Source organism: Magnolia sinica, chromosome 13, assembly GCF_029962835.1.
Source record: "Magnolia sinica isolate HGM2019 chromosome 13, MsV1, whole genome shotgun sequence".
Classification (NCBI taxonomy): domain Eukaryota; kingdom Viridiplantae; phylum Streptophyta; class Magnoliopsida; order Magnoliales; family Magnoliaceae; genus Magnolia; species Magnolia sinica.
In genome coordinates, this window is record NC_080585.1 from 48,722,612 (window position 1) to 48,729,795 (window position 7,184).

At 40.2% G+C, this 7,184-nt stretch overlaps 1 non-coding gene across 1 annotated transcript; it reads right to left on the minus strand.

Annotated features, from left to right (window-relative positions):
* Positions 1–6,765: 6,765 nt before the first annotated feature.
* TRNAA-AGC (transfer RNA alanine (anticodon AGC)) lies at positions 6,766–6,838 on the minus strand. Its single transcript has one exon. It is a non-coding gene; the product is annotated as a tRNA-Ala (tRNA).
* Positions 6,839–7,184: the final 346 nt, after the last annotated feature.

Genomic DNA, 7,184 nt, shown 5'->3' on the forward strand with positions numbered 1-7,184 from the left:
AAAGTGTTTAAGAATAGCCTGCCCGGAATCATATTGTAAACCGAGAGATTGTCTACCACGAGGAAATCAACCATGGTGGTGGTCTGGTTAGAACCTTCGCTAGCAGTTACTGGTAGTAGAATGCTCCCTTCAGAGGTCACCTTCTCCCCTACAAAGCCAAGTAAGGGTGTCTGGACCACTCGTAACTTGGATCTTCTAACCCCCATTTTGTCGAATACAGTGGCGAACAGAATGTCGGTCGAGCCGTTAGTGTCGACTAATATTTGATGTACCTTTTGGTTGGCCACGATCATGGTGACTAGCATGGCGTCATTGTGTGAGTGGTGGAGTCCTCGGGCATCCTCTTCTATGAAAGTCAAGCTGCATGAGTTCAGCCTTGGTTCCTTCATAGATTTTCCAGTAAGGTAAACATGATGCTCTCTTTCACTGTTAGTCGAGCATCGAACATGGGCTCAGGGTGCTTAATTTGAGTCTCGACCCCCGGCTTGTCTGTTAAAGATGGTGCGTATCTCACCTATTGCTTCATTGTTGTTTTGCTCGTTGCGTCGCTCTGATTACCTGGTCAGTCGATCTTCCCTTTCTGTATCGACAAACTCACGTAGATGTCCCTTTCGAATAAGGGATTCGATCTCTTTGTTTAGGTTAAACCACTCATCTATGTTATGACCATGATCTCGATGAAAATGGCAATACTTCCTCTTATCTCTCTTCTCGAAGTTGGTCTTCATCTTGCTTAGTCATCTCAGGATCCTTTTGTTCAGCACTTCCATAAGTACATACTCTGGTGTGGTGTTCAAGGGAGTGTATCTGTGGAAGCGGTTTTCCTTTTTCTCTTAGGGTTGGCAACGAGCGACTCCCCTTCTTCCTTTCACTTCCTGTCTCTTACTAAGCTACTCCCTTCATGAGTAGCCTTCCATGCGCTAATAGTTCTTCAGCATTTGAATACTTTTGAGCTCGGTTAAGTAGGTTGGCGAGAGTGGTTAGAGAATTCTTTCCGATGAAGAAAAGGAATTTTCCTTGTTTGAGGCTGGCCATCATCGCAGTAAGAGTTATCTGGTCGGAGTAGTCATCCACTTGGACTACTTCAATGTTGAAGCGCACAATGTGGTCCCTTAAAAGCTCGTCCTCTCTTTATCTTATTGTAAGGATGTGAGTTGTGAGTTTTCTCTTGTCCTTTTCGCCGATGAACTGAGTAATCAAGGCCTTACTAAGCTGGTGAACAAGCTAATGAACTTGGGCTTCAAGTATAAAGGCCTTACTAAGCTAGCGAACAAGCTAATGGAGTTGGGCTTCAAGTGTCTATACCATTTTCATGCAGCTCCTGACAGTGTCAGGGAGAATACCCTACACATTACATCCGAAAGCACCGTGGAGCTCCATCCATGCTCAGAAGGACTTCAGATGCTCAGTCGGATCCCCTGATCCTGAGTAAGAGTTATCTGGGGTATTTGGAACCGAGATGGTAGTTGGGATTTCATGATGTCGTCCATGAATGGGGGCTCGGTTTCTTTAAGTGGGGCATCCATGGTGGCAAGGGCCTTATTAGCCCGACAGGCCTGTTAGATGTCCCCAAGCTAATCTAGGATTTCGTTCAGTTCTGTCTCCCAAAGGACCTCATTCTCTACCGTGACTTCTGGGGTCTTTCCTCAAGCTCACCTTTTCTTCTCCAGTGTATGTCGCAAATCTGACTCAACAAGCTTGATGGTTCCCAAAGTTTGCATGGAAATGCACTTACTTTACACTAGTTGATCTTTTCCTACACATGATTAGGGAGGTACAAGCGGAGGGTGAGATTGCTCGGTCACTGCCCCCAACTTTATGTTTGGGTCATCGGGGAGAGGGTATTGCCTCTCTAATATTCTCATGATGCGGTCGATATTGCCAGTCAGAGCTTTGACTTGGTTCTCCAAAGAGATGAGTCGACTTTCTATATTCTGGGTTCTCTATGCAATCACCAAGAAAGGGGGTTCAAGGTAGGGACCTGACCGCGAAGCTTGAGAGTCTATAGGTTGTTCTTCCGATATCAGCTCAATTGTAGCGGTTAATACTCTTTTTCTTCCACTAGCCATCTAGATGGGAGAAGTAGAAGGGCGATCAGGCTCGCTGATGTTGAGGGGAACCGTTAATGGCTTTGCTTTCGTTCCCACAGACGGCGCCAAATTGTTATCGCTCGGATTGTTTGATCCCATTACTCCTCATATAAGTCGATGAATACATGCACTTTAATGGAAAAATGATGAACACTAGGGGGCGCCAGTTATGGCCGGGAACCCTCCTATGCTTAAGTCAGGTATGTGAACCTAAAATAGGTGTGGCTGGAGTCAGAATTTTTGTACGTACCTCTCATCCAAAGCGGAGTGATGAATTTATAGGGTTTCTGCATATCTCTCTGGATTTGCTAGACATGTTGGAGGGGCCCATATTGGAGTTGGAATCTCCTCTTGAGAATATCTCCAATTTTGCCTCGGTCGGCGTGATTTCCAGCTAGGAGCATATCGGACCGATCCTATTTTTATACGTCACGAGATTCTCTCTGGATCTTCCTATTATGAGGTCGGGACCGATGTTGGTATCCAAGGTCTAGGTTGGTATTTGAGGTCTAGAACAGTATTTGAGGTCGAGGTTGGTCGATGAATCTTAGTATCGAGCTTGGTTGACTGGTTCGACTTGGCCATCAATTTCCTTGCTCAACTTAGCTTTTCTGGTAGTAGACGCATCGGTATTTCAGGGAGTCTGCTATGATAGTTTTTTGTTACGTGTCTCATACATTAGGTCAGTTTGATTTTCAATGTAACAATATATATATATATATATATATATATAAAGAATATGGCATGATCTGAGTATATGTGATAAAGTGGAATATTTAAGGAAAGGTAAAGCAATGAATATCTATGGGGCTCACCAATTCCACTCCTACTCATCGTATATCCTAAAAATCAATCAAAAAGTCATGTGGGCCATAATGTGGGAACAAGGTAAAACCATGAATAAATTCTTTTAATTCACATGCTGTGGCTTGTTTAAATTTTAGATTAGGCTGCTTTTTTTTTTCTTTTTTTTTTTTTAAATTGTATATGCATCTTGATGAGGAGCACCTGATGAATAGATGGATAGAACATGAACATCGTGTGGGTACCATGCCTCTGTCCTTCATTAAGTTATTTTCTTCTTCTTCTTCTTCTTCTTTTTTTTTTCCTTTTTCGTTTTTCTCCAATTGTTCCCTCTATCCTCTGGCATACATACCACATGAACCTTCCTAATTTTAGGTATTCCCCTTCCACTAGCCAAGTGCCACACGGAGAAAAGATTCATGATTAATCGGTTTAAAGGTGCATTTGGTGACACCAAAGATCATGAAATCATGATATATATTGCATGATTAATGAGTCCCATTTGGGGCAAAATATCACGATATTTGGTACAACTATGCAGAGCCTATTTTGGTGCAAATTATCATGATAATTGAGAAACCAAACGCACCATAAACCATAGTTCATCAATTGAACTTTTGATGAAAAGATAATATAAATTAAATTTATAACATTTTTTATATTTTACTATACTTAGATAATTCAGCAACTATGGATACAACTGTTAGTTTTCTTAACGAGGAATAGCAAGGACCGAGCTGTGCATCAGACATGGAGATCAAGAATATTGAATACATGGCGTACCTGATTGAGACGCCATTGTTGTAGATAAGATCGCTGGAGTCTTCCTCTCCTTACACCCTTTAGAGAAGTTGTGATAGGGCTGTAACTTTTGTCGGTGGTGTTGGATTGGGGACTCAGCCCTGATTTATAATGCAAGGGCAGAGGAGTTTGAAACCCATCAAAACTCCTCTCCCCAAAGGCTCCACACGAATTTGCAATCCTAGTTCTATCAAGACACTGTGTATGTAACACAGTAGTAGCACACCACCCCTTACACGTATTCTAGATATATCACAACTTAGTGGGGCCCACTGGTATACCCGATCATATTATCCAACCCTTAGGATAATCCAGACCGTTGATCAATAAGGCCCACCTTATAGAATTCTTACAACAACAACTTGAAGTGATAGCACCCATGGGTGCCATGACCCGATATTGTAGTAGTTTGCAGATGTAATGGCCATGGAAAATTGTCGTAGCTATGGCTGCTATAGTTGGATGTTGCAACAGTTTGCAAATGCAATTTCCATGAATATATAAAAAATAATCACTTATATTGTCTCGTCTTTTTATTTTTGTTTTTGTTCTTCCTTTTCTTCTAAAAGATGAAAGGATAAATCGGCATTGAGATTGAGAGAGATTGATATATATATATATATATATATATATATATATATATATATATATATATATATATATATATATATAGAGAGAGAGAGAGAGAGAGAGAGAGAGAGAGAGAGGAGAGAGAGCTAAATACCAAGTTCAAGAAATAGTTATTTTAGGTAACACACAAGCTTTTTGGGTCCTATCATGTTGTACATGTGAGATCCACGCCTACCATTGAAAACTTGCTGGGGTTGCAGAGGTTTTGAATCAGGCTGATATTTGTGTTTTGTTCGTGTGACCTTATGAACAGGTTATATGTGTTTATACCTAATCTGACATCTTTGGATCAAACGGCTAGAAACATGACACGTGGCAGCACTTTGCTATGAAAGATTGGGGGGAGATCCTTGCAGCCTATACGATCCACATGAAGAATACCATGGGAAGTCTAGATGGCCACGAGAAGAATTAGAGCAAGCAACTATCATTCAAACACGTGGCAGAATATGAAAGATTATAGTTTACATAATGACTTGGAAGAGGTGCTCACGATCACGTAGCTAGATGGTATTGATTCTTTTCATTACACATGGGTAGATGTGATTGGTCATGCTTGCTTAAATGGCCAGCTAGTTACATGGATATCGTAAAGAGTAATCTTGATGATAGAATTTAATCAGCTACATTTGCTAATTAGCCGATTGATTATATTAAGACAAAAATGATCATGGGAAACAATTCCTAAGCTTATACACCAGCAACCCTCTCACAAAAATAAAGCAGCCATGGGCTCACGCCAACCCAATACAACTTATGCTTTCAATTTAAATTTGGTGCAACTCCTCCACTACTAGCTAGCGCGCAATGTCGCAGAAAACATGAACACGTTGCGTATCCCTCCACCCTATGTCCATAAACACACATTGGATCATTAGGAACATCACACAGTCCTGAATGAAAAGTTACAGGGCTTTATTACTACGTGTTGGGTGATTTTATCGACCGTCTCACCCCGAAGCCAAGGTTTTTCGACCGAAGCGACAAACAAACAATTGAACCACCAAAAATCATGTTATGTGCTTGGTTTCCACCACGTCCTCCAACAAATAGTCAACCGACTTTCTCACTATATGCCTAGTCTCACGACCAGGTCCTCAAACTAATCATTAAAGATCTGCTCGCGATTGGCCGTCGTCTCACTACTACGTTTGATTTCCAACCGGGTTTTTAAAAAATGAATATCCTGCATCTAACAACCATCTAGCAACGAAGCTTAATTTCTCATTGAGTGACGAAGAAACTACCGTTCTGAATCATGACTATCTCGCAATGAAGCTCATTTCTCCGTCAAGTGCCAAATAGATATTCATGTCTATAGAAGTTAATTGTAAGAGCTTATTGTAAATATCAATCAAATACTTTCAACTCCAATCATAGTATTCTTTCTACTTGTATTTTTATTGTTGAACTGTGATTACTATCATATACTAATTGGAAGTTCTTTAATCTAAAAGGCAAAAATAACTCATCAAAAGGACAAACTCTTCCCTTAGTAAATCATTTACTCTCTTACTACTCGTGCCAGATTAGACAGCCGAATTGTACGGACTTCAGTCTCTAGATCTATTTCAGCACCTAGGGTCATAAGCATTCGGTTCAATTTGGGCCGCATGCAGCTCTATTATCTCCATTGCTCCATATGGTGTGGTACATTTGAGCTTTGGATTTGCCTCCTTTTGGGCTCATACCCTAAAATGATCAACAAAACAAATAACCCACGAGAATAGAATACGTCATCATTGTGGGCTACACGCCCGCAAGGAAAGGATTGCTGCCGTCTTCCATTCATAATTTTAAATGACTAAAGTGCCCCCTCTTCAGTGGGTAACATGCAAACTGTTTTGGATTTCAATCCCACCATAGATAAGGCTTTGTATGCTTTCTTATATCATTATATGTGCATAACTAATTTGTATTGGATCTGACCTCTTATTTAGCTTCTTATATCAATCATCATGCTCCAGCATCAATTAACTCATTGATAAAATGAAATAGGCTTTGAATTTTAAACAACTTGTAGCCTACTTATAGATGGCGACGAAAGAAAGAAGAACACTAGGAGTTATTGGATACTCCAACAAAATATTATACACTTGATATGCAGGTACTCAAAGTTCCAAAATCACATTGATTGAACAATCCTAAACGCTGATTGTAGATAATTATTTGCTGAAATAAGAACTTTGGACATCTTTCATATTAACCGTCCATTAAAATATCAACCAATCCACTATTTCAATGATTAAAAATTATTTATTTATTTTTTTTGGACAGCTTCGGACAGGCCTGATGCAGTAGACCTGCTCAAAAGAAATTTATCTTGCATAGAAGGATCCAGCCATTGACAGCCCTAAGTACTGAGTATCATTCATCACACGAGTTTTTTTTTTTTTTACTTAAATAATTAAAATTTTAAAATGAGATTAAATATGAAAAATGGAGATGCGGGGTATCGATCCCCGTGCCTCTCGCATGCTAAGCGAGCGCTCTACCATCTGAGCTACATCCCCTATTGATTAGGTGTTTTATTTTTAAAATATATCTAGCCACTCTAAAGTTCCCACATGCTCTATCCAATCCACACTATTCAAATCATTGTTTCAATTTTTGATTCATCATAACTCAAATGGACGATTAAAATGAAAAGATCGACGCTTCGAATTCAACAACTGATGTTAGGTCTTTCGATCCATGGCTGACATCTTTATTTTAGTTTTTGCCCCACCATAGGTGGGTCTAGCGATTTTTAACAGCCAGAGATTGATATACATGTGTGCCACGTGTATTTTGCCCCATGTCTGCCTGCACATGGATGACCACACTCTGCCAGAGTATCTTTCCGGCATCAGGACATGC